Consider the following 11005-nt stretch of genomic DNA (forward strand, 5'->3'; position numbering starts at 1 on the left):
GGAAAGTTTGTTTGTTTGTTTCTTTTTCTCTCTTTCTCTCTCTTAGGCAATGGGTTGTATACACTGTTCAGTTTCGTTTGCTGTTGAGGTTTGCTGGGGTTGGGTGGGGCTGGCGACACGATGATGGGGGGTAGGAAACTACGTGTACTCAGTTGGAATGTTAACGGGTTGGGTGACCGCATCAAGAGGGGGTCGTGATTCAATTGATTAAACGCCACATGCCCGATGTTGTTCTCCTTCAGGAGACGCATCTGGTTGGAAATACGTGTAGGGCGCTTAACCGTAAGGGGTACAAAATGGTGGCCCACTCTGGGTTCTCATCGGGCTCTCGAGGGGCGGGGGTTCTTGTTCGTACGTCCCTTCCACTTGAGATTGACGTCACTCTGATAGATGAGAGGGGGCGATACGCCGCAGTCACGGGACGGTGGGAGGGGCGAGCCCTGACATTACTTTCAGTTTACGTTCCCCCGGGCCTGCAATCTAGCACTTTCCAGGACCTTGGTGGCGCCATTTTAAATCTGCCTGCTGGTTTGTTGATAGTGGGGGGTGATTTCAACTCGGTTTGCTCCGGCTCTTTGGACCGCCATCCGCCTCGGGACCTCCGGGGCTCCCACCTGTGGTTGCCCTCTTTCCTTGAGACTATGGGATTAGTGGATAGCTGGCGGCTTTTACATCCCACGCTCCGTCATTTCTCCTTTCATTCCGGCGCCTATGGCAGTCTATCCCGTATAGACTATGTTCTCACATTGGCCGCATATGCGCCTGCTGTTTCTGAGGCCCGATTTTTGGCACGGGGCATTTCCGACCATTCCCCGATGTGGGTCTCTTTCGACTTTGACATTGTTTTGTCGGACCGGCCGGTGGCTGTTAATCCATGGTATTTCCGCAACCCCAAGACTCGCAATCTTCTGGCCAAGGCCATCGACCTCTATTTTTCTGAGAATGAGGTTTCAGTTAGCTCGGCCGCGACTCTATGGGAGGCGTTCAAGACTGTCTTGAGGGGTGCGGCTTTCGCTCTTATAGCGGAGGCCCGTAGAGTCAGGGATGCCGACTTGGTGCACATCGAGGAGGAGATCATGGAGTTAGACTCCCAATTGGAGACGGACCCAGATCCCTTTCTCCTGCACGACCTTTCCCTCAAACAGTCGGAATACCGTGACCTTCCCACAAATGCTGCCCTTACTATAGCTAAGGAACAGCAGGGTCGGATATACGACGTCGGCGATAAGGCTGGGAAGTTGCTAGCCTGGCTAGATAGGAGGGAGATGGCTAGCCGTGTTACCCGAGATATTGGGGGATGACGGAGTTGTCGTCTCTGATCCCAGCGCCATTGCCGAGTCCTTTGCCGACTACTTCCGAGGTGTCTACACATCTGTTTCGGACCGGTCTGAGATCGATTCTACAGCGTTTCTCTCGGCAGTCGAGCTTCCCTGTCTTTCGGACGAGGAACGCGACGACTTGGACAGGGACATCTCAGTTGATGAGATCGCCCTTGCGATCCGCTCATTGCGATCGGGCAAGGCGTCGGGCCCTAATGGCATCCCGGTTGAGCTATATAAGGTCAGGCCGGACGTGGTTTCCCCGCACCTGCGCAACATGTTTCTGGAAGCGCGAGACGCCGGCCTACTTCCCTTGGACCAGAGGTTGGCCACCATTGTGGTCATCCATAAGGATGGGAACCCGAGAGACTTGTGTCGCTCTTATCGGCCCATCTCTCTCCTCAATGCCGAGCCCAAGATTCTCGCCAAGTTACTCGCCAATCGACTGATTGGGGTTATTGGCGACTTAGTGCACCCGGACCAGTCGGGCTTTATTTCTCATCGCAACACTGCCCTTAACCTGCGTAGACTCCACGGCGCCATGGCCAGGGCTCACACCCTGGAGAAGCCGGCGGTCCTTGCTTCCTTGGACGCCACGATGGCTTTTGATTCTCTCGAATGGAGTTACCTCTGGGCGGTGTTGTCGAAGCTCGGGTTTGGCCCGGTGTTCATTGCCTGGGTAAAGCTCCTTTATGCTGACCCGCTGGCTAACGTTGCCGTCAATGGCCGCATCTCGGCATCTTTTGCCCTTCATAGAGGCACCAGACAGGGCTGCCACTTGTCGCCTCTCTTGTTTGCGCTCGCTCTTGAGCCGCTTGCGGCTATGATGCGCACACACCCGGATCTGCATGGCATAAGCTGGGCTCCTGGTTTCGAGGACAGAATCTCTCTCTATGCTGATGACATTCTGCTCTACCTCACCTCCCCTTGCAAGTCACTCATTGTGGCATGCGATTTACTTAGACTTTTTGGTAGGTACTCTGGCCTCGTTATCAACTGGGCCAAGTCCTCCCTATACGTGCTGAAAGGGGACACACCACGTCTCCCCAGAGGCTGCAACATCCAGGTGGCCAGCCAGGGCTTTAAGTATTTGGGGATTTACATCTCCGGTAATGCGAGGGTGAGATACGACCACAACTTGCTTCCCCCTCTTCAACGCCTTCGGCGTGATGTGGAGGGCTGGCGGAAGCTTCCACTCTCTTTACTTGGTCGCGCGGCATTATTTAAGATGATGTCTTTGCCCAGGTTTTTGTATGCCCTGCAGAACACTCAGGATCCGGTTCCCGCTCGCTATTTTCGAGAGATTGAGAGCCTTCAACGTGCCTTGCTCTGGGATGGCCGTCCCCGCGTCGCTGTCACGAAGCTCACGCTTCCGTGGTACGACGGGGGTATTGCACTGCCGGATGTGCGCAGATATTACTGGGCCTCCCAGTTGGCGGCTATCAATCATGGTTTCTACGGCCCGGAAAACAACCCCGGCTATGCCATGGACAAGTGGCTTTTGGGTGGTGGCAATTACTACAGGGCACTGTACTCGAGGTCTTTGGACGGGCGGATGTCAGGTCCAACGAGAACTGCGGTCCACATCTGGCGTACGATCACCAAGGCACAGGGCTGGCAGGGCAGGCTGACTAGATTCACCCCTTTGTACGATTCCGACATTCTGGGCAGGTTATGGCACACCAAGGGCTTTAATAAATGGGATCTCATAGGAATTTCCAGGGTGGACGATATGATCTCTAAGGGCGAGATTAAGACCTTCTCCCAGCTACAGGCTGAGTATCAGCTGGGAGGCACGGAGTTTTTCCGTTATGCCCAGCTGCGACACGCGCTGCTATCTGCTAAGCCGGCTGAGGGGGCGATCCCAGAGAGCTCCCCGCTGGAGGACAGAGTGTTGGACGGCCATATGCCGGACAGTGCCATCTCACTGTCGTATAAGAAATTGATTAATGTTCGCACTGACCTCCTCCTCGGTGTGCGGGATCAATGGGTGCGTGATGGCCTGGAGATAGACGATGAGGATTGGAAGAGCGCTGTGTCCTCCCCTAAGGAGGTCGCCATTTCCTCTCGTCTTAGGCTGGTGCAGTTCAAGATCGTGCGTGTACGTGACTGGCCCCCGGCTTGTACATATGGGCTACTCGACCGATGGGCTCTGTCGCCGTGGCTGTGGCGCCTCTGCTACTTTTCTGCACATTCTCTGGGAGTGCCCCGTCATAGCTTCCTACTGGAGACGGGTCCATCGGATTATGGACGAGGTGACTGGGGTAGTGGCGACTGTGGAAGCTAGGAGATGCCTCCTTAACATCTGGGAGCCATCCGATCACAATGTGGCTCAGACGCAGTGGGTGACCCTTGGCAACATGGTGGCTAAACGCGACATTGCACAGAAATGGGGGGCTGCGACGGCTCCCCTGGTGGTACAATGGAAAGCCAACATGGATTGGTGTATGTTTAGGGAAAAGACAGTCTATGTTGCCAGGGGTAAGCCCAGAAAGTGGTCGAAAGTGTGGGGGGCTTGGAATGCTTACAGGGGAGATATTTGCTTGCCCCCTGAACCTGTTTCTTTGGAGGAACATTTGTCGCCGTAACCTGTGACACCAACTGTTTTACGATATACTGCTGAATCCTGTTTCTTCCTTCTCCCCCTTTCTATCCTGCTTTACTCATCTGTATTTGTGCTCAAGTGTACGCTGTTCCCTGCCCCGCTCCAGCACCTCGAAGGCTTTCCCTGCTCCATTGCCACTCTTCGACGCCCTTGGCGTCTTCTTCTTTCCTTGTTCTAATGTTCCTTCTATCATATAAAATATAAAAACAACCTTCATGATACTGTGTTAAATGCTCTTGCACTATTGCTCTCCTGAATCACTGTGCTGCCTTGCCTCCGGGATGTTAGGCTACATAGCTGTGTGCACTTTTTAATAAAGGTTTTAAAAATTAAAAAAAAAAAAAAAAGAAGCAAGGCAGTCCTCAAGCAGCAGGGCAGTCCTCTGGGGAACAAGGCAATTCATTTGTAATGTCCACAGGTCCAGGAGTGTATTGAAGAGTTGGTCTGAGGGTCCAGTATTTATACATGGTGCCAACCTTTAAAGTGGGAGAAACTTCTAGACTTCCCCCAACATTTGGTTCTAGAAACTTCCTTCCTCCCTCGCCCAGACACCTAGAGGTCTAGGGTGACATAAAACTGGTGTGAGAGCAGGGAGGGTTGGATCTTGACTCCGTGTTTTATAAAATTATTTTACCTCCCCAGATTTATGTTTTGACAATAGATGACTGCTTATTAAGATTTATTCATTCACTGCTTTGCAAAAACAGCACCTTAGTCAGTTGACCTCTTGCCGCCGCTCTCGCATCACAGGGTTGAGGCTTCTGGTAATTGGTATCTCCTCCTGTTGTGTGAAATTACAGCTTTGAGCTCCGATGTTGTAGCCAGCATATGGTGCTGTTAATGCAAGTCATAACACTCATCAAGCTCGGTACTTACACGTCGTTGAGTTAACATCCGTGGTGAGCCGGCTTTGTGGCATTCCTCTCATCACTTTTTGCCCATTTGGAGTAATAGCTAGGTAGGCAGGATCGCATAGTGGACCATTAGTTGAGGTTTTTGCCCTACTTCCCTTCCTCTCGATATGAATTCAGATATAAAACATTGTTATCTGGATGCCATGGCGTGGGGAATGGCAAGACGTGATAGTGCTCTTTTATTAACTGTTTTGTAATGCATTGTAATGATATCCTTGGAAACAAATTGTATGCCTTTGTATTGTACTTTTATCATCTATTTATTTAGATCGAACAAAGCTCATTCTGATTCTGACTGGTGTGGTGTCAAGTTTTTGTGAATGTGCTGGATGTAGCTCCTTTGAAATATAAGTGGGACAGGGAACAGCCCCGCCCTTCCCATTGTGGCAGGATGGCCGTCTCTCAGCTACACTCAGGTCCTATTGTTTACTGTAAGGGCCCACTACGCATTCCTGATGGGAGAGCAGTTAACAGATCCACACAGCTGGAAACTCCAAAAAGGCCTCTGAAAGTTGAATGCAGGAAAATACCAACTTTTGTCTAAAAGTGGCATTTTCAAAGCTGTGATCTAAAATCTGACTTTACCATTAACGAGGATTTTAAATTACAATTAATTTGAGCCCAAACACGGCATTTCTACCTATTCATATAAAAAGTTAGCTCTTATTCAAGGTAACGAGTTAACCCAATGTTATCCTATGAGAGAGGTAGGTCTCAGTAGTAAAAAAAAGAATTAGGGAGTTTCTCATTACCAGGACATGTAAACTTAAAACCACATGTTCCATCTTTTAAATACAATGCACCCTGCCCTATAGACTTTATAGGGCATACAATAGGGGTGAGTTATATGTATTAAATATAGAGGTTTATGCCTGGCAATGGCCTGAGACATGTTTTTAAAGGAATACTTAAGTGGGTGTCACAATAAGTGCTGCAAGCCCACCAGTAGCATTTAATTTATATGCCCAGGGTACATGTAGTACCACTACACTACGGACGTATAAGTAAATTAAATATGCCAATTGGGTGTATACCAATGTTACCAAGTTTAAGGGGAAGCAAACAAGCACTGGTTAACACATGTAAAGTGCACAAAACCCAACAAAATTGGATTCAGAAAATAGATGGGGTGTCTGCAAAAATTCTGGGGGAAGACCACACCAATGCTGTCTGGTCTAACATCCAGGTTCATCAACATAAGAACCCAGGAGATAAGAAACATGAGTCCACTAACTACAGCAAACATGGAACATATAACAAGTTCAAAAGAGACAGCAACACCCAGCAAGGATGGATGCTCCCATCAGTAATCAAAACGAAACACCCAATCAGAAAGGCAAAAGCAGCCCAAAACATGAGCTGCTTATTTATAGGGGTGACAGCTTCAGGTTTAAGGATCCTGAGCCAAAACTGACCAATCTGAAAATGCAGCAGGACTGCCCAGCTCATAATCCTGCAAGTCTTGCTATTTTGTTATACTTCAGTGTGTGACAGCTAGTTTGAGTGATGTAATTGCTAGTAAATTCTCTCAGGACAATTAAACAGTCAATAAGACAGACTACTGAATTAAGTAGTTCTTTTAAGGCTCCAGCTGCCAGTTTGTCCAACAACTACCATCAATTAATATGTCTGTCTTTTGTGGGGGTGGGGGGGGGGGGGGATAAAGGGGGTTAGAGAGGCATTTGCAGGTCTACTTGTGCATTTGGGGGAAGTGGAAGACGGCACATGAATTTATTACTTATTCGGTTAATTTGCATTACAGGATCCACAAGGTATGGGATAAGAGATTTAACTGAAAATTAAGACTAAACAAGCATTGGCATAGCCAATATGTCTGGCTTTTGGGACCTTATAAGTATTTAGCTATGCAGCACAATATCCTTGGTGCAACAACATCAACTCTTGCATGGCTAAACACTTATAAGGTCCCAAAAGCGAGACCTATTGGCTATGCCAATGCTTGAATGCTTTGAACCCGATGATAAGTCTTAGGACAGAGCGGGGGCAGGGGGGTAAGCACGGCGAGCTTTGAACCTACTAAGTGTTAGGACAGAGCGGGGGATAGGGGGTAAACATGGCGAGCTTTGTACCTGATATGTTTTAGGATAGAGCGGGAGCACGGGGGTAAGCACAGCGAGCTTTGAACCTGATGATAAGTGTTAGAACAGAACGGGGGCAGGGGGGTAAGCACAGCAAGTTTTGAACCTGATGATAAGTGTTAGGACAGAGCGGGTTGCAAGCACGGCGAGGTTTGAACCTGATGATAGGTGTTAGGACAGAGGAGTGGGCAGGGGGGGTAAGCACGGTGATTTTTTAACCTACTGATAAGTGTTAGGACAGAGCTGGGGCAGGGCGGAAGCACGGCGAGCTTTGAACCTGATGATCAGTGTTAGGACAAAGTGGGGGGCAGGGGGATAAGCTCGGTGAGCTTTGATCCTGATGATAAGTGTTAGGTCAGAGCTGGGGCAAGCACGGCGAGCTTTGAACCTGATGATAAGTGTTAGGACAGAGCGGGGGCAAGCACGGCGAGCTTTGAACCTGATGATAAGTGTTAGGACATAGCGGGGGCAGGGGCATAAGCACGGCGAGCTTTGAAACTGAAGATAAGTGTTAAGACAGAGCGGGGGCAGGGGGGGGTAAGCACGGCAGGCTTTGAACCTGATGATAGGTGTTATGACAGAGCGGGGACAGGGTGGTACATGGCCTGATGATAAGTGTTAGGACAGAGGGGGGCAGGGAGGTAAGCTCAGCGAGCTTTGAAACTGATAAGTTTTAGGACAGATCGGGGGGCAGGGCGGTAAGCACGGCGAACTTTGAACCTGATGATAAGTGTTAGGACAGAGTAGGGGGCAGAGGGGTAAGCACGGCGAGCTTTGAACCTGATAAGTTTTAGGACAGCTCGGGGGCAGGGGGGTAAGCACGGCAAACTTTGAACCTGATGATAAGTGTTAGGACAGCGGGGGGCAGAGGGGGTAAGCACAGCGAGCTTTGAACCTGATCATAAGTGTTAGGACAGAGCGGGGGCAGGAGGGTAAGCACAGCGAGCTTTGAACCTGATAAGTGTTACGAGAGAGCGGGGGGCAGGGGAATAAGCACGGCGAGCTTTGAACCTGATGATAAGTGTTAGGACAGAGCGGGGGCAGAGGGGGTAAGCACAGTGAGCTTTGAACCTGATGATAAGTGTTAGGACAGAGCGGGGACAGAGGGGGTAAGCATGGCGAGCTTTGATCCTGATGATAAGTGTTAGTACAGTTATTGTTAAGGAAAAACAATGGTTTTGGGTGGCCTAAGAGGGTCCTAGTAGAGTAAGATATAATTTTTGTAAATGAATTAATCTTGGGAGACAATATTGTAAGGTAAGGTAACAAACATATAAAAAACTTTATTTATGCTTTCACAATTATGTTTTGCGTTTTTCAGGTGCTCACACATGTGACAAGGTGCTTATAGTGACTAAGTGAAATATTATTAAAAAACTATATACAAGGTGTCACAAACAAGGTTATTCCCCAAAAAAATATATACAGTAGGTTAGGGGAGTTTCCTTGCATGGGTCGACGGCGTTTCGATCTAAATGATTTTAGATCATCATCAGGACGTGAGCTTTCCTGAAAAAATTGAATTTAAGTTTTAATACTGAGACCTTACAAACTCATAACTTCTTGAAGAAGAGTGATGTGGTGCTCCCAGTGGCATATAATTCATGCACATTTCTATAAATATAAATATAAGGCGAACCGTGAGTGTAACGCGCTTTATTTAAATTTGGAGGGGAACTTTTGGATTGAAGTTATTTTACGCGCTTTTTATATATATATAGCGTGCGTGCTTGCTTACTTTGCACAAGGTGGTGGAATTATTTTCTGACTTGATGCGTAAATTGCTTAAACTGTGGCGGCTTGATCCAACTGTCTAGAACAAAGGGTTCAAGGGGGATTCAGTTAGGCATATATTAAAACTTTAGGATTTAGAGTATACTGCTGTACAGATGGTGACTTACTCAGCTTAATTCTTGTCAAGAATTTAATTATTTATTCTTGAAAGGTAGCTCTAGCTCAAAAGGTGAGGGCACGAGGTGGTAGAATCATTTTCCGACTCGGTGTTCAGAAATGCTTAGACTGTGGTGGCTTGGTCCACCTGTCAAGAGCAAAGGGTTCAAGGAAGATTCAGTTAGGCATATACTAAACCTTCAGAATTAGGGTATAATGCGGTACAGATAGTGACTTACTCAACGTATTCTTGTCAAGAGGTTAATTATTTATTCTTGAAAGATAGCTCTAGCTCAAAAGGTTCATCATAGTCTGAAGGCAAGATGAAACCAAGGTTAGGATTATTTTGGAGAAAACGGGTTACTGAGATGTAAGGCAATTAAAGGAAAAACTGTTACCAATGATAGTCCGTTTACTGGATTACTGGTGTTGCAGAGGTAGGTATACTGAATAAGAGCAGGTTTATTTTTCTGAAAAATTGAAAAAAATGAAGGGGGTGAAAGTTAAGAATCAATTGTAGTTTGGTACATGCTTATACTTCCCTATGTTCGCTCCAAAAATCCGCATTACCCGGTAATAGTTAATGTGCAACGTTCCGGCGGGAGCTGCAAGGGACAAAGGGAGGTAATTAAGATACTACCGTCCCATTACAGAACAGTGTACGGGCAGGGGGCGGTTTGAATCGGCGCATTTACTTACTAAATCTCCGCGGTCCGCGGCTCAACTCCCTCTGCCTCGCTGCTACGGCGTCTGGTAGCGCTACAACAGTTACTTCCTGGTTTTAGTTTTTAACGCATGCGCCTACAAAGTATCGCTTACGCAACTCCGGTTTGGATTATCAAACTGCGTATGCCTGGGGGTGAAATGTCTTGTGGCAACGCGCCTGCTCAATGGAGAATTGCGAACATTTCGCGAGAGAGTGATTGCAGTTGCCTGTAAAACAAACGCTATACAATTCACGTAACATTAAAGGTAGGGGGAGATGTAAAATATTGTACTGCTCCTGCTCAGTGGAGAAGCGAAGGCATAGTTCGAGTGAGCAACTGCAGTGGCATGTAGAAAACAATGCTATACAATTAACGTGACATTAAAGGTTGCAGGAGATGTACCATTTTGGATTATAAAACATTGTACTACATATTCATCAAAGAAAGCAATAGATCTAGATTTAGCCACAGCTGTTCCACTCATCAAGAGTGTTAAGTCCTTTCTCAATGCTTTTGCATAAGAAAATCCATTTGCATTCAAGGCGATTCAAAATTGTCTGCTGATTGCCTCCTCTGGTATTGGGCAAGAGCTGATCGACAACCTGCCATTGTAAATCATTTTCCGAATGTCCTTTTTCCACATAGTGTTCCACTAAGGGTGCAGATAATACCTTACAACGAATTCTGCTCCTGTGTGCGATATCCGGGTCTTTATCTGCTGTGTAGTTTGGCCAATGTACAATTGTTGGCATGGGCATTGAATACAGTATATAAAATTTTTAGAATTACAATTAGTAAAAGATTTCAACATGTGTTTACAATTCTCATATTCAAACACCTTATTATTGGTCGTGAACTCGCATGCAGTGCAATTGTTACATTTGTAGTGTCCTACAATAGGTGGAAGATTCAGACATGTCTCTATGGTTGTATTCTTTTTAGTTATAGTGGCAGCTCACACTAAGTGGTCTTTTAAGTTACGACCTCTTTTGAAGGAAAATAAGGGCGTCCCTGTGTCAAGTTCCAAGGGAGACAGTACCGGCCAATGTTTTTTAATGACTTTGAAACTGAAGATAAGTGTTAAGACAGAGCGGGGGCAGGGGGGGTAAGCACGGCAGGCTTTGAACCTGATGATAGGTGTTATGACAGAGCGGGGACAGGGTGGTACATGGCCTGATGATAAGTGTTAGGACAGAGGGGGGCAGGGAGGTAAGCTCAGCGAGCTTTGAACCTGATAAGTTTTAGGACAGCTCGGGGGCAGGGTGGTAAGCACGGCAAACTTTGAACCTGATGATAAGTGTTAGGACAGCGGGGGGGCAGAGGGGGTAAGCACAGCGAGCTTTGAACCTGATAAGTGTTAGGACAGAGCGGGGGCAGGAGGGTAAGCACAGCGAGCTTTGAACCTGATAAGTGTTACGAGAGAGCGGGGGGCAGGGGAATAAGCACGGCGAGCTTTGAACCTGATGATAAG

This window comes from Lissotriton vulgaris, chromosome 7 (assembly GCF_964263255.1).
Source record: "Lissotriton vulgaris chromosome 7, aLisVul1.2, whole genome shotgun sequence".
In the NCBI taxonomy this organism is placed as follows: domain Eukaryota; kingdom Metazoa; phylum Chordata; class Amphibia; order Caudata; family Salamandridae; genus Lissotriton; species Lissotriton vulgaris.